Source organism: Crocuta crocuta, unplaced genomic scaffold, assembly GCF_008692635.1.
Source record: "Crocuta crocuta isolate KB4526 unplaced genomic scaffold, BGI_CrCroc_1.0 scaffold16, whole genome shotgun sequence".
Taxonomy (NCBI): domain Eukaryota; kingdom Metazoa; phylum Chordata; class Mammalia; order Carnivora; family Hyaenidae; genus Crocuta; species Crocuta crocuta.
Genome location: NW_027531893.1, coordinates 11,106,352 through 11,129,922, shown reverse-complemented (window position 1 = coordinate 11,129,922; position 23,571 = coordinate 11,106,352). Strand labels below are relative to the sequence as shown.

Below are 23,571 nucleotides of genomic sequence, written 5' to 3'. Positions count from 1 at the left end.
CATTTGGAATGGCTGTCCTCGCATGTGCTGACCTATCATGATTGATGCATACAGCGTGGCCATTTGCTCATTTATCCACCTGCCATGGTCCAAGCCCCAGCTAGATAAGCAAGAAAGGTCAGGCAGCAGCCCTAAAGATTCGGGCTCAAGACGTCTGGGGTGGGGCCCAGCCTCTGCAGTTCCATGGGGCTTCCCAGTGATTCTGATGCGCCGGCCAGCCTGAAGTTTTTGCATTACTATCGGCTCATCATGTGATGGAAGAGTGGGACAGGGTCCCTACCACTGAGGGCCACGCGGCCTGCTATTTCACACCTCTGTGCTTTGACTCATGCTGGTCCCTCTGCCTGGCATACCTTCCCTCAATGCCTACCAACACCAGCCAAGTCTTCAGATACTCAGTTTGATGACTCTAGAGGCTGTGGCCATTCCCCACAGCAAAGTCCTACAAATATCCTGGCATGGGCCTCCTCCGTTAGATTGCAGCCTTGTGCAGGGTAAGGCCTTGGCTTCCTTTCTCTGGGCCATCCGACTAGCACTGTGGGGGTGGGGAGGGATTTGTGTTCAAACGTCAGCCATAGCCACCTTATTACACAGCTTGCCAAAACCAAAGCCCTACAGCTTACAAGAGAGACCCTCCCAAGAAGACTACCAGCAAAGTATTTAAGAAAGCAGGTTCAGGATTGTAATCCAGGCCCTGCCCCTTTGTAGCTTTGTGACCACAACCGCCATATTTAATCTCTTCTGAGCCTCAGTTTCTTAGACGTCAAATGGGATGCATCACAGTCCCTGCCTCACACAACTGTTATGAGAATTCAGTGAACCATGAGAACTGAATTAAATTCCAGCCACGTTCATCATTACCATTATTGTCCCTGCCTCTTTCTTATCATCACCTACTACCAGTACTGAGCATGCCCCATAACTGTCATTATTAATATAATTACTCACCACATATTCCCTCCCTTCCGCCAACCCTGAGTGACTTTGCTAAGCATTCCTTCCAAAAATGGAGAGTATTCTTGGAATGTTTGAAATGAGTTCTTCGTTGTTTCATTGATGGTTCAGTGCCCACAACCACTAGGGTTTAGCATCCTTAGTGCCCCCTGGGGAAGCTGGCCAACCAGCTCCTCAGGAAGTGGTGGCTGCCAATACTTTTCCATCCAGGCTACCTGGGTACAGCTAAGAAAATATGGGCTCTCCCGAGGCTCCCCATCTCACGGACTTGACTTCCTCCTGCTCCGGGATACTCTGGGTTCATTCCTGTTCGGCCCAACCACTGTGAAGCTGGCCCCCACCCCTTGCTATGGGAGTGGCAGGATCCCAGTCAAATAGGCCTGTGGACTTCTGGAATCATTGATAGCACAAAAAATCATCATAACAATAATAATACCTGGAACGCGTTTACTTCTTTCTTCCCAGAGAGAGCTGAAAGTCAGGCTTTTGAGTTTCAAATAATAAACGCTCCTTAATCCATGAGTGCGAACAACCCTTGCCTTCCTTCCTTATCTTTCATACATCCGGAGCACAGTGGGCAAATTCTGGGTTTTTGAGAAAACATTCCTGAGGTTTCATGCTGAACAACTCCAAGCTGGTATGAAAAGGAACGGAAAAACAAAATTCCCCCACACCCGAAGTGTTACCAGAGCAGGGAACTGACCGAATAAAAACCAAACCTCAGACAACAAAATAAAGGAAAATGTCAGCTAGGTTTTTCTGATTGAGAAGTTTCTGCGGACCGGGCCGGCCACGCAAGTTTTCTGCTAGGATCCACTTTTCTGTGAAAGGCAACAAGGTCTGTGAAGAGGGAGAGAAAGACGGGAAGTCAGAGGAAAAGAAAACAGCTTGCATGCTGCGAGCAGGAAGGGCAGAGATCAAGGAAGGGATAAGAAGGCGGCCCCAAGAGGGGAGATGCATGCATCACGGACAGCGGTCAAGGTAAGAGCACCACTAGTTGAGAGGTTTATCCAGAGGGCTCGAGCAGAAAACAGAAAAACGTCCTTCCTCCTCTCCATCTCCCCAAGACTTTGTTGACAGACAGCTGCTCAAATAAATTTGTATTCCCATTTCAACTGACTCATTTGGCTGGAACAATAAGCTTACATTCCAGAGCCTGGGCTGACCTCATGCACCCCACTGCCGATAAAATATTAACGATGTAATTAGTGCTTTTTGCACTAAGAAGGACTGTAAAATCTGGGTTCCCTTCCGTCTAGCTTCTGACAGCAGCTTCCGGCATTCGATGCTGTGTTCTCATGTCAGTCATTCCGTGGGGAGAAAGGAAGGGGGGACGGATGAGATGAGACGGGGGCATGTTTTGCCATTTACCAAGATTTAGGGACCAGCCCTTCGATGCAAAAAACACAACGTGGCAAATAAAGAAAATTACAAATAAGGAGGGAAGCTATGGTGATGGGCTAAAATCAGTAGTTTGGTTGTGAACTAAAGTTTCTTAAGAAATAGATAGAGATAGGGGCGCCTGGGTGGCTCAGTCGCTTAAGTGTCCAACTTTGGCTCAGGTCATGATCTCACGGTTCGTGGGTTCAAGCCCCGCGTCGGGCTCTGTGCTAACTGCCAGCTCGGAGCCTGGAGCCTGTTTCAGATTCTGTACCTCCCTCTCTCTTACCGTCCCCTGCTCACACTGTCTCTCTCTCTCTCTCTCTCAGAAATAAAAAACATTAAAAAAAAAAAGAAAGAAAGAAAGAAATAGAGATAGAAATACAGATGTGTGTGTTTGCATGGATCAATGTATACATTTCCAAGCTCTAAACACTGAGGGGACCTAGAAGCAAGGATTCCTCGCTAGCAATGAGCACCTTTAACACTCATGTCTTACATATTCCAATCAGAGGGACCAGGGCTCCTGGGAGAAGTGGTTGTTTCCAGAGCTGGGACAAGGAATATACCAGACTAGCCGGGAGCACTATGTAGTGCCAAGAAAACAGAGAATTGCTTTAAAAAGTCTAGGTGTTAATTTTGAGGATAAAGGAGCCAATGTGGAGGAGCTCCCAATGGCCTGAACGGGAACAGTCTAAGCAACAACAACAAAAAAACCCAATAGTGTTGGATTATAAACCTTAAAATGAAATAAATACCTTTGAGTTCATATTGATGGAAGGAAAGATGGAAGGGAGGCAGTCTCTCTCCTTAAAGAAGAATTACAATTTTTTTAAATAGTTTGTTGTCAAGTTGGTTTCCATATAACACCCAGTGCTCATCCCCACAAGAAGAATTACAGTTAATAAATGTAGAGTGAATGAAGGAAATTTAAAAAAAAAGTTTTCACCATTAGCAAAGCACAGGAAATAATTGCTGCATTAGGATCCACCCACAGACGCTAAAATTTAAGTGGGCCAAAGTTTGAGGAGAAACAGGGTAGGGATGAAGTAGCCCTTCCAAGACATTTATTAATTATAACGGGAAAACTAGTAACTTCATGGTGAAGAAATCCTATAAATACCACATTAATCAAGTGACTGAGGTTAACATCACTAGTACTAAGTTATGTTTTTATGTGCCCCCGATACAGTTAACCAGGGAGGGCACTTCACCTCTGTGGTATCCTCACCCAGAACTTATAACGCCTGTCATATCCCGAAGAAACCAGCAGACAAACCAAACTGAGGGACATTCTACAAAATACCTGACATGTATTTTCATTAAAGTGTTAAAGTCATGAAACTAATAGAACACTGTATGTTAGCTATACTGGAATTAAAATAATAAAATAAATAAAAATAAAATAAAATAAAATAAGATAAGATAAAATAGTGTCAAAGTCATAAGAGACAAGGAGAGCCTAAGGAATTGTCACAGACCAGAGGAGATGAAAGAGATATGATTGCAGTGTGAGACCCCGGACAGGAAAAGGATGTCAGAGGGAAAAACTAGTGAAATCTGAACAAAGTCCATAGGTTAATTAATTATATAGTACCTGTGTTAACTTCTTAGTTTCAATAATTGCGCTATAGTTTAAAAGATACTGAAATTCAGAGGTGCTGGGGGAAGGGTATATGGGAATACTCTGCTGTTCTGGAAAAATCCCTAAGTCTAAAATTGTTTGAAAATAAAAAGGTTTGGGTAGCTCAGGCAGTTGAGAGTCTGACTCCTGATTTCGGCTCAGGTCATGATCCCACAGTTTATGAGATCAAGCCCCGCACCCTTGCACAGAGCCTGCTTGGGATTCTCTCCCTCTCTGCCTTTCCCTGCATTCTCTCTCTCTCAAAATAAATAAACACTAAAAAAATAAAAAAGTTTTCTATGTGTTTTGTTTTGTTTTTTAATGAGGCGCTGAATTTACACAGGCATGGCTGACAAAGTTTCCTAGGAGCAAGCTGGAAAGCATCTATTCTAAAACTGGTATAAGAAATAAGGCCCTTGGGGCACGTGGTTGGCTCAGTTGGTTAAACGCCTGACTCTTGACTTCAGCTCAGGTCAGGATCTTATGGTCATAAGATCAAGCCCTGAGTTGACTTCTGCGATGACAATGCAGTGTTTGCTTGGGGTTCCTCTCTCTTTCTCTCTCTCTCTCTCTCAAAATGAATAAAAGAAAGAAAGAAAGAAAGAAAGAAAGAAAGAAAGAAAGAAAGCCCTTAAGAGCTATCTGTTTCTTGGGGGAGGGATTTGAGGGGAGTTTCATTTGACAACAAGACATGGTTCTGGTCCTCAGAGAGCTTACTCCCTAGGGGAGGAGAACAGACTCCAGATAAGTACCAAAGAAAAAGAAAGTAACTATAAGCCGTGCCAAATGCTGTGAAGGAAATCAATAAGGGGGCTGGGAAAGCATCTCTAAGGTAATGACACCATAACTGAGACCTAAGGCATAATGAGTGGAATATATCAAGAAGGGGAGAGGAAGAACCCCACTTAGAATGATACGAGCAAAGCCCGGAAGGAGCTTGGTGTGTTCGAAGAGATGGGGCGCAGATCGCCGAGAATACTAGGTCATTATTTGACTTCAGATAAAATCCTAAATGCACAGTAGACACCACCACCACCACAACTACCATCTGCCATATGGCATACCGCCTTCCCAACAATCCTACCCTGCTGGGTAGGGATGAATGAAACCACCACCATTACCCCCAGTACAAACCCTCTCTAAATGGCAATAACCAATGGAGTGGAATCACGTGCTATGGTCTCAGTGTTTATCTCTTCCCCTCCCCCCAAATTCATACAATGAAAACCTAATCCCCAAGGTGAAGGTGTCCAGAGGTGAGGGTCTTTGGGAGGTGATGAGGTCATGACAGTGGGGCCCCCAGGAGTGGAATTAGTGCCCTTCTAAGAAGGACCCCAGCGAGCTCCCTCGCCCCTTCCGCCACTTGAGGCCACAGAGAGACTCTGAACCAGGAAGTGGGTCTCGCCAGACACCAGACCAGCCAGCAGCGCCTTGATCTTGGACTCCCCAGCCTCCGGAACTGCGAGAAATAAATGTGTGTTGTTTATGAGCCAGCAAGTTTATGATATTTCTGTTAACAGCCGGCAGGGACAAAGACACCTCGCCAGTGTGGGGAAATCAATCTCTGCGCTGCTCTTTCCCCCGGCAAAACCCACTGTGAGGAGAAGAGGCCAAAGGGGAGGCCTGTTTTTCAATAGAGCACGCTCCTGACAGAAGAGGCCTGCACGCCGCGTCCAGCGCGGTTCGCAATTCGAGAGTTGAGAAGTAATGAACTGTTCTAAGAAGAAAGTTAAGTAGAGAAGAATACGGAAGGGAAAGTAAAAGAAAGGAGGGAGGGGACGATGTTCAGAACACTCTGAAGACCCCTAATGATCCTTTGGAAGCTGTCTGTATTGAAGTCCCCTTCCAGAGCCCCCGCCCCTGGCGCGAAGCCCTACCACGGGCTCAGGTCTGGCGTGCCTCTGCGTATCTGCGTGTGTCCCCGAGGGTGCATGCGCGTCTGTCCGTCTGTGCATGCGTCTGTGTGCATCTGTGAATGTTTCTGTCGGTCTGAGTCTGTGTGGATCGCGGTGCCTGTCCAGGCTTAGGCATGTCTTTGCTTTTACGTGCCTCTGTCTCTAAATGTGTGTGTGTATCTGCATCTGCGTCTGTGTGTGTCTGTGTCTGGGTGTGTTTGGGTGTACAGGAAATGGCAGCAAGGGGCTGACTGGCTGCCAGAGGGAAGACAAATGAATGGCCTTAAGAGCCAGAGGAGAAGTTGGCGGAGCCAGGAGGAAGTCGAGGCTCAGGTGACAGTGAGAAAGTAAGGCCCCAGGAATTCAGAGACAGCCTTGCAAGGACCTTGGAATTTCCCCAGGACTTGGAATGTAGTGGGTGTGGCAAGTTGGTTCCCAATTATCTAGAGACCTCAAAGGGCAGGAGGACCCTCTCCCACGTTGGACCCTGGCCCCCAGAGTGTTATCTTCGTTTTGCAGCAGAAAAAACCCGAGCCCCTTGGCTAGGACTTTCTTAAGACTGAAGAGGAACCCTCAATCACTAAGCTTCCAGAGGCCTGCGGTGGACCGGCCCTCCGCTGCAAACACTGAATCACAATGAGAAAATCATCCCTTTCTGTTGCTTTCAATCCCTCTGCTGGGAAAGCCCACTGTTGGTGCTACTCTTTTGGTAACAGCTCTTTTGTTTTTCTTTTTTTAAAGAAAATATTTTTTCTTTAGTATCATTCAAGAGCACCCCAGCCTTAAGCACAATGACTGGGACACAGTGTCTAATGGGTATACAGAAATATAGCTCTAGGGGCGCCAGGGTGGCTCAGTCAGCTAAGCGGCTGACTTGGGCTCAGGTCGTGATCGCCTGGTTCGTGGGTTCGAGCCCCACATTGTGCTCCGTGCAGACAGCTCAGAGCCTGGGGTCTGCTTTGGATTCTGTGACTCCCTCGCTGCCTCTACCTGGCTCACACTCTGACTCTCTCTCTCTCAAAAATAAATAAAAACATTAAAAATTTAAAAAGGTAAAGAAATACAGCTCGACAGATATGTGATTTCACAGCAATAACAGAACCCCACAAAACAGTTCTAGTATCCACCTGTAGTTAATTTGGCCATCTTAGCCACATAAACGTGAGGGCAGGGAAGATTTCCATTTGGTAGACATCTTAATTTTTCTTAACTACTTTTGGAGTAAAATATGAAGCATTCAACTCATTAGAAACTAATATGGAAGCCCTTCCTGAGCTTTTAAAAAAACTCAAGACTTTTGGGGCACCTGAGTGGCTCAGTTATTTAGGTGTCTGACTCTTGATTTCATCTCAGGTCATGATCTCACGGTTGGTGGTTTCTAGCCTGGAATCAGGCTCTGTACTGACAGTGTGGAGCCTGCTTGGGATTCTCTCTCTCTCTCCCTCTCTCTGCCTCTCCCACGTGCTCTCTCTCCCTCTCAAAAGAAATAAACTTAAAAAATTTTTTTGAGACTTTTGTGAAATTACAGGTATATTTAGGAGAACTTTTATTTGTTTGTTTTCTTGCTTTGAATTTTTATTTTGAAAAAATTCCAAACCTACAGAAAACTGACAAGAATTGTACAATAAACTCTCATACCCTTTAGCTAGAGTTACCAACTGTTTACATTTTGGCACGTTTGTGTTCTCTCTGTATGTGTAGGTACGCATGTATACACACATGTGTGTAATATCGACACATACACATAAAGACATATATATGTGTATACACACATGTACATACACACACTTAAAAATTTTTTTAATGTTTATTTATTTTTGAGAGAGAGAGACAGAGTGCAAGTGGGGAGGGACACAGAGAGACGGCGACACAGAATCTGAAGCAGCTCCAGGCTCTGAGCCATCAGCACAGAGCCCGACTCAGGGCTCAAACCCACAAACGGTGAGATCATGACCTGAGCCGAAGTCGGACGCTTAACCAACTGAGCCACCCAGGCGCCTTGCACATACACGCACTTTTAAAAAATGAAACAGTGAAAGATTTATAATGGAATTGGCCCTACACTCTTCATTCCCTGGGGCAATGGTTTTCAAACATCTCTGCACATTTTGGAAGATTATATTNATATATCAACCGGCACTGATATAATTTGGTTGGAGTGAGGCTCAGGCTTCATGCAGAGTGTTAGTAGCTCCTGGGAGGATTCAAAAGTGCAGCCAACATTGAGAACCATGCTCAATCTTTTTTCTTAAAGGTAAGTCAGACACTCACCTCTCAATCTTGAAAATTCTTTATTCTCAAAAGCATTTGAGACTAAATTGCCACTATCATCACCCTTTATCCCTAAATCCTTCACATATCTCCTAAGAGCAAGGAAGGACGTTTGCTTACATAACCAGAGTATAATCACTAACTAACCTCAGGAAATTTCATACTGACACCATGCCAGCATCTAATATTAAATCCATATTCAAAAGTTTACGAACTGTCCCAGTAAAGTCATTCCAGTAATTGTAGCTTTTCTGATCCAGGATCCAGTCCAGAACCATGATGCATTTATAGCCTTTTCTCTTCCCTCTTATTTAATGTAAGGCCGGTCCTCAATCTTTCTTGGCCTTCCATGATGTTGCCCAAACTCCCTTTCTTTTTTTAAATTTTTAATGTTTTTTATTTATTTCTGAGAGAGAGAGAGAGACAGTGTGAACAGGGGAGGGTCAGAGAGAGAGGGAGACACAGAATCCGAAACAGGCTCCAGGCTCGGAGCTGGCTGTCAGCACAGAGCCCGACGTGGGGCTCAAACCCACGAGCAGTGAGATCATGACCTGAGCTGAAGTTGGACGCTCAACCAACCGAGCCACCCAGGCGCCCCGCCCAAACTCCCTTTTTAACACGGGAAACCAGAGCCTAGAGCTAGGGGTACTCCAGCTGGACTCCAGTTGACTTTTGTTTTCTGAGTATTTATCTTTCTGGCTAACTTCTATTTATGGCAAGTGACACTCATTTCTTATTTATGGTAGTGACATACGTGTTGTTGTTGTTGTTTTGATTTAGAGAGTGAGTGAATGTACAAGGAAATATAATTAAGGAAATGAGAGAACAGGTATGCAGAGGTAGCCCAGATCTTCCTGACCTTGGCACCATTGCCATTGGGGCCGGATAATTCTGTTTTGCGGGGCCCGTCCTGTGCAATGTAGGATGTTTAGTGGCATCCCACTGGATGCCCGTAGCACCCTCTGCTCAGCCTCCAGTCATGACAACCAGAACTGTCTCCGGACAAATTGCCAAGCATCCTCTGGGAGGCAAACTCGTTTAATTGAGAGCCACTGACATCGCCCCAAGCATGAGAGGGCAGGGTGAGTGGCTGAAGTTTGGGAACCTTGTAGTGGGGCACTTGCCTGTGTCCATTCAGCGTAAGTGACACTTACCACCTGCTTGGACCTCGGGCCAGAGATGAGCAGGGCATCGTCCGGTGCTCTGGGAGCCGAAGGGAGGCGGAGGAGGTCCAAGAAGCAGAAAAAAGGAAACCAAGAGGAAGGAGCCACGAAAATGATACTGTCACCTAGGATTAAGTCTCCTTAAGCTTCGTGACCCCTCACAGAAGTTCTTCTGCCCCGATAATTCCTTTTAAGACACGAATCGGGTCACTTCAGTTCCCTGATTAAAAGCCTCCAGTAACTTCCCATCACACGCCAAGTAAGAGCCAAAGGACCCAGTAGACCCTGGAAGATGATCTAGCGCCTGTCTTTCCCTTGGGCCTCCACTCGACCCAGTCACCTTCGCTGTCTTCTCCAGCCGCTCTCGACCCCTCTCTCCCCCAAGGTCTCACCATGTTCATTTCTGAACGAAGCTCTTTGCATTGCTATGTCCCCTGTGTGGAATGCAGTGTCCTCAGATCTTTGTAGGGCTGGCTTCTTGTCATCAGCTCTCAGTTCAGCTGTCACCTCCCCCCAGCATCCCATACACAGGAGCCCTCTCTCCCAGGGTCCTATTTGACTTCTCCCTGCACTTTCTGTTGCGGGCACTGTTGGCCCGCTGATCTGACTCTCACTATCAGCTCCCTTCTCCTTCACAGACATCCTGGCCAAGGTGCCCATCAGACCCCCATCTGGCCGATGACAGGTACCGGCACCACCCCTCTCCATCTTCCACCTTCTGCTGGATCACAGGGCTGATGGCTGGAGCTGTGCAGCCATTCTATGACCAGGAGGAAAAGACCATGCAAATATCAGATTCCTGAGCCAGAGAACTAGCACCAGCATCCTCTCACTGGAGGGAAAAAAATCCCTAGGGTTTATGCCACTGTGATGGGGTTATCTGGTACTTGAGGCCCAAACCACCCCTCACTGAAATACTCAATTAATTTAGCTGTGTGCTTTTTGTCCCTAACCCTCCGCTAGCCTTGAAGTGCCATGAGGCAGGAATTCATGTCTGTCTTATTCACCGCTACATCTTCAGCACCTGGGCACAGGGCGTGACTCATGATAGAGCTCCATCACTATTAACCTGTCTGCTCCTCAGTTCTCTCGCATATAAAATATGGACCGTCACGGCACCTTGACAGACTGTAAGGGCAAGATGAGTCAATGCCCATAGAGTGTTTACAGCAGTGTCTGGCTCATAATCATGGCTCAGAGGATTGCTATTATTTGTTGACTTAATGACCTCATTAACGTGTGGAAGAAAGGATTCCTTCTCCGTGTGATTTTGCAGCAGGGCCCTTTGCTTTCCCCCTTCTCTTCAAATCAAAGCTGTGTTTACTTGGTGCTGACAAGTCAGGCTATTGATTAAGAAACATGACCACCGCAATTGGAAGAAAAACACACCATTTACAGCAACATGTTGGATTAGCACCTCGAGGGAGTGGAGAGGTGGAGAGGAAGACAGGCACTGAGGCTCGAAAGAGTAGAGTGAATAAAGCCTGGTATATTCCAAAGTTCAGGCCAAGAAACGCTGGAAATGAAATCTAATATGGGATTGTGCTCTGGAACACCGCGGGAGAACGGAACCGTGCGTTACAACTCACGCTTGGCTGACGCCACTCAGAGGAAAGTGGGAGATTATAGGGACAGTCACCACGTGTGTGGGAGGGGTCAAGCTATCACCCACTTATAGGGGTTCATTCATTCATTCCCTCGACGCGATATTTATTAAACAGCTACTAAGTGTTGTGCCAAGAGGGATCCGGCAGGGGAAACAGTGAGTACCGCCTTGTCCGACACGATCCGGTGATTCTAAGGGACCCCACAATCTTCTTTCCCTAACTGCCTTGCAACCAAGTGGAAGCCAGTCCACAGTTCAGACCCCATGTGGCATCGCTCATGACTAATATTACTGCTACTATCATTTCCCAGTATTTACTCTGTACCAGGTACTAAGCTGACTCTCCTTTACCAACAACGACGAAGACCATTTGCTAGGCACCTAGCCAACATTCGTTTCCATTTTCTTTACAGAGAAAACAAAAACGAACCTCCCTTTTATTCAGCATCACACCAAAGAGCCCACGTCCCCAAATAAAATTGGCACCAATTTTTATGATTAGCGCCCAAACACACACCCTAATGAGCACAGTGAGGTAGGGGTTAGTATCGTTCCCATCTCACAGCTGAGCAAACCAAGAGTCAGAGAGTTTAAATGTTTTGCCAAAGGCCATACAGCTTCTAGCTGGTGGTAGCTTGGTTCTAGAACCTACGCTTTTTATTCTTTCGGTCTAATCCCACGTACACAGATGGCATATGTATACCTCTCCCATTCAACCCTCCGAGGAACCTTGGCGGGGAGCGTCATGGGGAAGATTTTCAAATATCCGCAGACACACGTTCCCTAATCAGCCAGCTGGCTTCCTTCCTTGAACCACCTTCCTCCCCACTCCTCTGCTAATCCCTTCCAGCCCAGGGGAGTGAAGAGCCTAGAAGGAGAGAGAGAGAGAGAGAAACAGAAAGAGAGAGGTGGGGAAGCAGTCGGCTGCATCCTCACGTCCATCTAGGTGGGACCCCTACGAGAAGATTATTAGGGTGTGGGAAAAGCCAAAGGCAGAGAAGATTTTGCATCATTTCCCATATGGGATTCTAGGAAGAGACATTCAAATAAAATCAGTACCCAGCACCGTTAGGCAGAGGGAGGGCTTGGATTTTGCATCCAGAAGGTTCCATGTGCCCCGTGGAGGGAAAGAGAGAACAGCTGACGGTGTTGACGGGTGGCATTGATGGCAGTTGCTCTGGGAACGGTGAGGTGGCCACAGGGTGACCAGAGACGACCACGGGCAAAGGGTGTGGCAGGCAGACCGCAGGGGGAAACTGGGCACCAGAAAGAGCCGAGGTCGGGCTGGGAGGCTGGGAGGCACCCTGAGTGGACTGAGCTAACCGCCAGCTGTCTAGGTGTCTGCCAGGTGTAGACCCAGCAGCTGTGACCCCTGGGACAGTGAGCAGGGCAACAGTAATAACAGAGGCCACCTCCCAGGATTAGAGGGTAAAGCAGGAGCCGTGAAGGAGCGGGACGGGTCAGACGCTAGGCACGGGACTTCAAACCTCATCCAGCCTTCCATCCCGCCATCTTGGCTTAGCCATTCCCATGAGCGATGCCTAGAGCCGAGGGGACCCAGAAGGCTGCTCAGTGACAGGAAAGAGACAAACAGGCCTCGTTTTAATGCTTGTACAGAACGTGGACCTGGTTGTCCAGGGTGAGTCTCGCCTAACCACCACTCGGCGTTTATTGACACGTAGTAGATTAAGTACATAAACAAACATCATGAGTGATGAAGGCCTTTCCCAGGGACTGTGGGAGTCATGGATCCCTTTATGGTGATAACCTTTCTGTTAGAGAATGAAGACACGGAGCATTACAGGAGAGAGGAAAGAGTTGACCACAGATTTATTTCTTTTTTTAGCACAGCACTGAGGGGATTCAAGAGACGACAGCCAGAGCTGGAGCAGATAGGAAGGCCCTTCCACGGGGCAGGGCCACCAACGGCTGTCATGGGAGGCTCTGGCCTGCTTTTGGCAGGTTCATCTAAATAGCAGAAGGGAGTCACTTTTCAGGCTCCATTCAGATGTCACTTCCTCCAGGAAGACTTCCCTGATAGCCCCTGCCAGATTTAGGTGCCTGCTCTGTGCTTCTCTCTATCAACCCCTTACATGTAACCGTTGTTTATTGCGGTTCTCCGTTGAAGGTGAGTTCGTAGAGACAAGGTTATGTCTCATTTCAATTTCCCATGTCCCTAGCATAGGGTCTGGCCCCCCAGTGGGCATTCAGGAAATAAAAGGACCCTGTTACTGAGTGCTTCCCAGGAATCAGGCACTGCGCTAAAGGTTTTAGCTACCAGTATCTTCGACTCGCTCCGTAAGTTTGGGAGCCGGGGTGACCCACAGTTAACAAAACTGATGCTAAGAGCCGCTAAGAAGCTTCCTCTCTTTTTTAAAAAGGCCTGCACCCTTCTCTTCCAGAGCGCCTGGGCTAAAATTCTTGAGGTTTGAGAACAGGACAGAAGCTCGGGGTGATGGGGCCGTCTGCCTGGGTGGTGGCGGGCTGGGTGGGTGGGGAGGAGGACCAAACAATGAAGAGTGAGCACATGTTAGCCATTGGCATCTGTACCGCGTGCAGACACAACGCATTCTCCTAGACCACCCGAGGAGCCAGGCCTAGCGGCCTCGGAGCAGGGAGTGTGAAACACGCGCTCTACTAGAGCCAGCTGGTCTGGAATGAATGGGCGAAGGGGGCTGGTGCTGGTAGGTGCCCGAAAGCTTCTGGCGTGAGGAATTAGGACCAAAAAGCAACAACCGCAACATCCCAGCCATATACGTGGACGTGTGCAGAGGTGAGCTGAAGTGGGGTGTAGACAGTGACACAAAAATACCAGCACGAAGGGCCAACAGGAAAGAACGTCCCAGCACCCTGTCACGCATCCCACTTTAGAAATAAAAAGAAGAGGGCTGCGGTTCTGCTTTTCGAGGGAGCCTGAGACAGGCTCTTGAAGTCCCCCAGGGGACCTTTCCTTTGTGGCCTTTCCTGCCCACGCTCTGGGCTACCCGTAAATCTAACCCTGTCCACGGCCAGCGGGCCTCAAGAGCTGGGAGACTCACTGAAGCAAACAACTTCACAAAAACAATCTGTCCCATAAACAAAGTCGGTGGAAAGCGTCCAGCCCCACACAATGGAGCTAATCTTCTGGGCACACATTTCCCGTCCAGGGTATTAGCGTAGACACCGCTTCCTCCTAGGTGGAGGTAACACCACTTGGCCCGCAGATCCAAGAACAATAATGCTCTGTGGATCCCCCCCCTGCTCGTCAGAGGCATGGTGGGCAGGAATCAGAAGCAGAGAGCTGATCCTTCCCCCTCCTTTCTTTTCTTAAAGAAGCCCTGCCGCTTTGGAAGCGGGTCACCTCTGGAAAGAACCGGGGTGGGGGGTACAGAGGCCACATAACCCTGGGTTCCGATTCCACGCTACTACCACTGTCCAGCCCTGAGCTTTGGGGCAAGTGACTTAATCTCCCAGAACTGTAATTTCCCCATTGTTCAAGTGGGATTATATAAAGATGCCCAAACTCACTCGTACTCAGGGGCATATAAAATTAAAATATTGAATGGCTGCAATCAAAACACCACACACACACACACACACACACACACACACACACACACAGAGAAAATAGCCCATGTCGGCAAGGATGTGGAGAAATTGGAACCCTTGTACGCCCTTGGAAGGGATGTAAGATGGTACAGCTGCTATGGAGAATAGTATGAAGATTCCTCGAAAATTAAAAATAAAATTACCATGTGGCCTGGCAATCCCCCTCCGAGGTCCACACCCAGAAGAATGAAAAGGAGAGATAGTTGTACACATGTGCTCCCAGCACCATGCTTCACAGTAGCCAAGAAGTAGAAACAACCCAAATATCCATCTGTGAATGCACCGATAAGGAAAATGGGGCCTATCCATTCCATGGACTATGATTCAGCCTCAAAAATGAAGGAGGGCATGTCACCTGCTACAACGTAGATGACCCTTGAAGCCATTGTGCTAAGTGAAATAAGCCAGGCACAAAAAGACAAAAAAAGTACGTTTCCACCCATATGTTATCTGAAGTAGTCAAATTCAGGGGAACACAAAGTCAGGTTCTGGTTACCAGGGGCTGGGGGGTTCTGGTTCAGTGGGTACAGAGCTTCCGTTTTGCAAGATGAAAGAGTTCTGAGGAGATGCTGTACAAAAACATGCGTATACTTGACGTGACTGAATCGTACACTCAAAAATGGTCAAGATGGTCAATTTTATGTGATCTGGTCTTCACTGCAGTTTTTAAAAATCAGCATATCAAGATACCATTTTTCTACCTCAAAGTTTTCTCAACTCAAAGTTTTGGGCAGCATCAAGAGTTAGTAATGTTGTGGGGTGCCTGGGTGGCGCAGTCGGTTAAGTGTCCGACTTCAGTTCAGGTCATGATCTCATGGTTCATGGGTTCAAGCCCCACATCGGGCTCTGTGCTGACAGCCAGCTCAGAGCCTGGAGGCTGTTTCAGATTCTGTATCTCCCTCTCTCTCTGATCCTCCCTTGCTCACGCTGTCTCTCTCTCTCTCTCTCAGAAATAAATAAAACGTTAAAGAAAAAAGAGTTAGTAATGTTGTGGAGAAATGGAAACTTTTCTATTCTGGGCGGGGGAGGAGGGTAAATTAGGATAACTATTGTAAAGGACAGTTGACTCCATCTGGTAAAATATAAAATACACATATTCTATAACCCAGCAATTTTCCTTCTCATCATCTATCCTTTTTTTTAAAAAAAAAAAAAAACTGTTTTAATGTCTGCTTATTTTTGAGAGAGAGAGAGAGACAGAGTGTGAGTGGGGAGAGACAGAGAGAGGGAGACACAGAATCCAAAGCAGGCTCCAGGCTCAGAGCTGTCAGCACAGAGCCTGACGCAGGGCTTGAACTTACGAACCATGAGATCATGACTTGAGCCAAAGTTGGACGCTTAACTGACTGAGCCACCCAGGTACCCCTCATCATCTCTCCTAAGACATGTACCAGGATGTTTCCCTTATCAGTGTTGTAAATGCAAAAAATTAGAAATAATCTGAATGGCCCTTAGTAGGGGAATAGATCCATAAAAATGGCATATACATATAATTTAAGGGAAAGAATCAGCTCTCTTTATACAAACACAGATTGATCTCAAAAATGTATTCTTGAGTGGGGAAAAAGCAGATTGGATATTTATATACAGCACATCACTTGTATATACATGTATATGTAATTAAAAGAACACAAAACACTGATATACATATTTGTGTATACAAATATAGACAAGGTAACCAAAAAATAGTCAGTAAATAAAACTCTTATTACTTCCTACTGTGTCAGTTTCTGGAATAGCCCCCAGTGATCCTTACCTGTTGGTCTTCATGTCCTTGTGGAGTTCCCTCCCACAAGAAATGGGGTTGATCTGTGCTCTATTCATTCCGTAGTCTCCGATAGAACACTGTGGAAATGACACTTTAGGACCTCTAAGACTAAAACGTAAAAGATGTTGTGGTTTCCTTCCTGCTCTCTTGTTTTCTCCAATGGCTCATTCTGGAAGAAGCCAGTCACCATGTTGTGAGGACATTCAAGTCACGTGACGAGAAACTGAGGGCTCCCTCTGACAGCCAGCACCGACTTGATCTGCCTTTGGTATACCTACCTACTCCCAGTCAAGTCTTTAGGGGACTGATTGTACCTCCTGAGAAACCGTAAACCAGAATCACCAAATAAGTTGCTTCAGAATTCCTGACCCATGAAAACTGTGATATAATAAATATGAATGGTTTTATGCCACTAGATTTGAGGGTAATTTGTCATGCAACAATAGGTAACTAATGCAGTTAACTTGCCTCCTTAACGCTCTGTGCCTGAGGTCTACTCTTCATTTGCTCAGCAAGTGTCAGAAAGGTATTAAAGTCACATTAGTACTAAAGCAAACCTTTTGTTCTTCAAGGGATCATAATGACTGATGGTTCTTCAAGGCTTCTTTCTGCATTTGATGTAAAGTCAATTCCACTAGAAGCAAGAACCCATACTGTGAGAAACACCGAACTGGTCTGTTGTGGGCTGAACGGTGTCCCCCGCTCTTCAGATTCATATGTTGAGGTCCTAATCCTCAGTTCCTCAGAATGGGACTGTATTTGGAGACAGGGCCTTTAAAGGGGTCATTACTTTGAAATGAGGTCATTAGGGTGAACCCTAATTCAATATGACTGGTTTCCTTATAAGAAGGTGAGGACACAGACACACAGAGGGACAGCCATGTGAAGGCACAGGGAGAAGTTGACCATTTAGAAGACGAGCTCTCACCAGAACCCAGCCATGCTGGCAACTTGATCTTGGCCTTTGAGCCTCCACAATTGTGAGAGAATAAATTTATGTTGTTTAAACCACCCATTGGTGGTTTTGATTCTCCCAGCAAACTAGCACATAGTCTAATACACTTGCTTTACACATTATGGCCTTAGGTCCAAAGGGCAGAAGTGACTTGGCCAAGGTCACAGAGAGACTACAGAGCAGAACAGCAGTGAAAGCCCCTCTCTCCTCATTGGAGTCCAGTGGTTCTTCCAATAAGTGAGACCAAGACCCTTCTGTGGAGAAGAATTCTCAGAAAATGCTTACAGACATCATTTGAGTTCCTTGTTCCTTGGTCAAGATGGTGAGTGAGTGGCCTCTGCTCACGGCCCCATCACCTTCTCTGCCTCATGCATTGAAAATTTTAAAAAGTATTTTAAAAATATTTTTATCTATTTATTTTTGAGAGAGAGAGAACACAAGCAGAGGAGGGGCAGAGAAAGGGAGGCACAGAATCCAAAGCAGGCTCCAGGCTCTGAGTTGTCAGTGCAGAGCCTGACGCGGGGTTTGAACCCACGAACTGTGAGATCGTGATCTGAGCCGAAGTCGGACGCTTAACTGACTGAGCCACCCAGGTTCCCCGACACACAATTTTTAAGACCCAGACTGGGTTTGATTTCCTCTTTCCAGGTTCACCTCCTATTAGAAGAGCAGCCATTCAGGGAATTATGCTACCTTCTAGGAAGCAAAGACAACAAAGGCTTCAGAACATCCAACATGGAAGTGAAGACCAGAAGCTCATGAACTTTCAGAACTCACAAAAGTATATAGAGTAAAAAAAAAAAAAAATCTTTCCTCTATGTAAAGAGAAACTCTTGGTGGAAGACAGCCCTTCAGATGAAAATCTGTCTCCACGTGTGAAATTCCAATCGCCACGGGTCAACTCTATCTGAGTGTTTCCTCAACAACTAAATCTTGCCAAGCTCCAAACAGAATCAGCGTCCCTCAGACATCTCTGCCTACCATAGCCCAGACTTCATTTAATGAAATCGCCATAACAATAACAGTGATCTACCTCGTGCTAAGTGCCAGTAACAAGCCAGGTACTTGCTTGCTTTGATACTTGTCAATCTGGGGCGCCTGGGTGGCTCAGTCGGTTAAGTGTCCGACTTCAGCTCAGGTCATGATCTCGCGGTTCGTGGGTTCGAGCCCCGCGTTGGGCTCTGTGCTGACTGCCAGCTCAGAGCCTGGAGCCTGTTTCAGAGTCTGTGACTCCCTCTCTCTCTGACCCTCCCCTGCTCACGCTGTCTCTCTCTCTCTCTCTCTCTCTCTCCTAGAAATAAATAAAAATATAAAAAAAAATTGTCAATCACTCAAACTCAATCACTCAGACTGGGTGTTATCGTTGTTCTTCTCCAGATGAGGACGCCCAGGCTGTCGATGATGACATGGTCACGGACCTTGTAAATGGCAGAGCTGGGACACACACCCACGTCTGCTCCACTCCAAGGCAAACTGGCGGCCCACATCTGGTCTGCAGATGGGGTTCATTTGACCACAGGAGTGGGTTTTTGTTGCTTTTTGTTTTTAGGCCTAATTAGTTGCTAACATTAAAAAGTCAAGACACTTCACATAAAAAGCCAGATTTCTAGAATTCCCAGAAAAAAAAAAGAGATAATCTGACATCACATTGATAGGCTCATTAACTTCTCTGGACTCAGTAGGGATCGTAAAAAGGGGACAGTGCTACTCGGCTCTAGAGAGTGTTTAAAGGTGGGGTGGGGGCTGGCCCAAAGTGTCATGATGGTGGTAATGGCTGGGGTTCGATTGACACTTTCCATGGGCCAGAGGAGTGTTCCTAGGCCAGACTCCAAAACACAAGGGCTGTGAAACCCTGGATGATGACAGATTTAGGCCGTCCAGGTACTGGTTACCCAGGGATCAGTCTGTGTCCCCTGCAAGATTGTGAGTGTAGCATCCAGGCCTCACCCCATCTCCTTCTCCCCAGAAGCTTTCCACTACACGTTTGCAGGTCACATTGACTAAGAATTAGTGACGAAGGCGAGATTAGTTTAGACCTGGTTGTCTCTCCTGTCCCCAATAAGAAAAGAAAAGACTCAGGGCAAAAAGAAACTAACACACACCCTTTGAGCCAACAACTCTACTCAGAGGCATTTATGTAAAAGATAGATTCACAGGCATGCAGGGATCGCACGTGCGCGGGAAATTCACAACAGCATAATATGAGCAAAAAAATTGGATGCTGACCAAATACAGTTAGGTCCACAAGTCAAACGTATGTGGGAGACTGTGACACAATGAACAGAGCACAGACTCATAGCCCAGGTCCCACTTCTGCCCCTGACGTGTTGTGTGGCCCCAGGCAAGTCACCCCAGAGTCAGGAAAGCATGCAAGAGGGTAATACCTACTCCACTGAGTCTCTGAGGATTTATAGACGATAAACACTTAGAAGAGTGTCTGGCACACATTTTTGGAAGCACGATCTAAGTATGTTAGTAATAGTAGTAGTAATAATAGTAGCGGTACTACTAATACTTCCCTACGGCCATCAGAAGGCAAAAAGCAGCTCTGTGTTTTGCATCATCTACACACACAGCCTTTTGAATAAACAACTAACTCTTTAAGAGAGAAAGACAGGAAGGGCGCTGGGGAGCAAACCCGTTTGAATAAAAGCAGAGATGCAGTCGGAAGATTCATACTTGGGGAGGGATCTGACACCTGTGGACTGCGTCCCCCTGCCGTCACCTGACCCCTCTGAACCTCAGTTTCCTGGGTTATGGGACGAGGATGATCACATGGGCTGAGGGAGGAGGGCATTCTAATGCACTCTCCACAAGGTCAAGTTCAGTGCAGGGTACGGTAGTGTAGGGTATACTTGAGCATCGCTTGGTGGCTTCAACTCCTCTAAGGTTTGGGGGAACACATCTGGAGTGCAGCCATCCCGGAAGTGAAATCTCCAAAGAGTCAAGGCCAGATACTTCCTGTGTAGCCACCCCGGAAGTGAAATCTCCAAAGAGTCAAGGCCAGGTAGGGCAACATACCCCTCTGGGACCCAAAGGCTAGGTTGACCCAGCAGAGAAACTGCGGTGTTCTGGCACTCAGGCTCTGCCTTTCCTAGGGCTGCTGTCCCAAAGTACCAGCCCCTGGGGTGACTTAAGCAGTGGAAATACATTGTCTCTCTGCTCCGGAGGCTACAAGTCCAAGATCAAAATGTCAGCAGGGTCCGTTACTTGTGAGGCTGGGAAGAAGGTTGTGTTCCATCATCATCTTCCCTCCGTAGGTGGCTGTCTCTGGGCCCAGTGGGTTTAGTTTTGTTTTTTTCTATAAGGACACATTCTTACTGGATTCAGGACCCTCTAATCAAGCAAGACTGCATCTTAACTTGATCACTTACAACCCACCCCTTATTTTTGCCCACCTACATCTGGCCCTCACTTAACATTTTCTATCCAGAAAACAAACTTAACTACTTCCTTTACATTCAACTAAATAATGATACTCATTTCAGGTTGGCTCTGATATGCCAGTTATTTCTCTAGTACGTGTTAAAACGTATACATTAAAACAATAAATGTTCCCTGCATCAAAGTTTGGGAAACATTGACCTCATTTAATCTCAGAATTTTTTTCTTTTCTTCCCCCCCCCCCAGATGATTGAAGAGAGGCCCAGCGCTACATGAGCCTTGCTCACTTGCAGGTGCCCTGGATACCCCTCCCCCGATGTCTGTTCCCATCACAGGCTTCCCTTGGCTCTGTCCTCACCAGACAGTCCCCTGTTCTCTGGATGTGTCTTTTAAAGAATTTTTTAATATAATTTTTTTAAGTTTATTTATTTTGAGAGAGAGCAAGAGAGAGAGCACAAGTGAGGGGAGGATGGAAAGGGAGGGAGAGAGAATCCCAAGCAGGCTGAGTTAGCACTGTCAGCACAGAGCCCAATTTGGGTCTTGAACCCACGAACCGTGAGATAGTGACCTGAGATGAAACCAAGAGTTGGATGCTTAACCGACTGAGCCACTCAAGTGCCCCTGAATGTTTCTTCTTCTATTTTTTTTTATTTTTAAAATAATGTTTCTTCTTCTATTTTTTTTTTAATTTTTAAAATGTTTTATTTATTTTTGAGAGAGACAGGGAGAAGGAGGGGCAGAGAGAGAGGGAGACATAGAATCTGAAGCAGGCTCTGGGCTCCGAGTTGTCAGCACAAAGCCCAACACGGGGCTTGAACCCATGAACTCTGATCGTGACCTGAGCTGAAGTCGGATGCTCAACCAACTGAGCCACCCAGGTGGCCCTGGATGTTTATTAATGTTCAGGTTTCTCAGCCGGAGGCTACCGGCCTTAGGAGCAGGAAGATTCTTAGTGTGAATCTGTCCCGTGCATTTCCCCTCGGGGCCCCTCCCCCACTGCATGCCCTGGGCCTCTGCCATCAGGACAGATATAGACCTAGGCCTCCACTCCTCTTTTCAAAGCCCCTGCTTGAGAACCACTCTTGGGAAGTTTCCTGGTCTTGCCCCCACGATGCCCACTCTGTAACTCTTACCATTTTCCTGGGAAGCCAAGTTGCATAGCACGACATGACCTCAGATAATCAGCTCTAATCCCCAGTGACATGCTCACAGGGTCTCCTGCCAGCACTAGGGTGTGGTTCCTAAAAGTGCAGACCTAGGACCCAGACTGCCTGATTTGACTGGCTCTGCCACCACCTGGGGGAGGAGGGGCTACCCAAGGAGTCGGTGCCTCCCCCTCCCCTCCTACAGAGTGAGGTTCAACCAGCACCTGCCTGCTGGGAAGAGAAAGGGAGTTAATGTGTGTAGACCATGTACACGGTGTCTGGCACACAGATAGCAGTTGGCGTCAACTTAAAACAATACCCCCACACGCTCATCGTCTGCTGTGTTCCAGCCCAGGCACCTTGCAGGCCTTATTTTATCTTCAAAGCAGTTCTAGAAGGCTCATATTATGATGCCATTTCCCAGATTATAAAATGGAGGTGTAGGGCAGCCACCTCTGTAGCTTTACCTCCCGCAGCAAATCAGGAAGGGAACCAGGGACTGAACCCCATTCCATCTTACTCTGTAGCAACGGGTTGAGAGCGGAGAGGGGCTGAGCGCTGGCTGGGAGCCAGGAGACCAGGTCCGGGGAGACTTTTGGTTCCTGCCTGTGCAGGGAGGTCGCCAACCCTCCACGGACCTCAGTTTCCTCATCAGAAAACAAAGGCTTTGGACTGACTCCTGAGACCGTCGCTTCTGTGACACCCCCTGGGCCGGAGGGGAAGTTGGCAGCGGGCCCGGGAAGTCATGGGAGGAGCCCGCCCTCCAGGGCACCGCGTACCCCCCCCATACTGTGCCCGGTGAGGCCGCTGGCTGGCCGCTCCCAGACGTGCTTGCACCCCTGCCCTCCCCTCTCCATGCCCAGGCACCTACTCGCCGAGGCTCAGGGCATCTGAGGATGCGGAGGATGTTATCTGGCCCAGAACGCTGGGGCCCAGTTTCCAGGGATTGAGTCAGGTGAGGCGGCAGGTAACCCAGATAGCCACTCTCCGCGTGGTCCCCAGAGGAGGCTGCCCGTGAGACCCGCTGTGCCCAGGGGACAGCACGCGGGGGCAGCTGCCTCGGCTGCGCTCTGATGGCGGGACGCTGATTCCTCACGACAGCCGCGGGGGCAGATAGGAGAGCAGGCAGTTCAAGCAGCCTCTAAAGCCTGCAAATCCCGTAATACCATTCCCCACCTGCGCATGCGCACAGTCACCCTGCAGCCAGGCCGACCCGCGGCCATTCACCGCTCACCCACCAGGAGTGGGGCAGGGTGCCAAAGGCTTTCCACGGGGGATTTTTTTTTTTCCTTTTAAAATATCTCATACTCCCACAGCCCTGTGAATCAGGAGTCTTGGTCCCCACTCTGGAACGGGAAAACTGAGATTCTAGGACCTTAAATATGGTGCGCCAGGGTTGAAAAGGGCAGACCGGGGATTCGAACCCCAGGGACATACTGTCTTGCCACCCTCATCAAAGGCTTTGCCACACCCCTGCCTCCCTGGCTTCCCTTTAAAGGCTTCCACATCCCCTTGAGATCGCCCTGGGTGCCTACTCTAACTTACCTTCAGCTGGATACAAAGGAGAATTCAGTGAAGTAGATCAATGGGTAAAACAAACCCACCCGGAATGCTGCGCCCAACCCTGCCCCCATCGGTGCCGATGCCCTTACAAAGAGGAGGTGAAAGGCGTCAGGTTCCCTGAGTACAATCAGCCTGCCTCACCCTAAGCCCTTGGCCTGAGAATTTTCAATACCCACACAACAGTCTAGCAAGCAGGGGGTATCATTCCCATTGTACAGCTGGAAAAGCGGAGGTGTCTTGTCTCAAGATGCTACAACTAGGAAGCCAGTTGTAGC

The 23,571-nt window shown here is 47.6% G+C and overlaps 1 protein-coding gene across 1 annotated transcript in view; it reads right to left on the bottom strand.

The window, feature by feature from the left end:
• Window positions 1-16,255, bottom strand: part of MRTFB (myocardin related transcription factor B) — a 214,560-nt gene extending 198,305 nt beyond the window's left edge. The window contains exon 1 of the mRNA XM_077773154.1: window positions 16,238-16,255. The gene's annotated coding sequence lies outside the window, so the exon portion shown is untranslated. The remainder of the gene's footprint in view (window positions 1-16,237) is intronic.
• Between the last annotated feature and the right edge of the window lie 7,316 nt (window positions 16,256-23,571).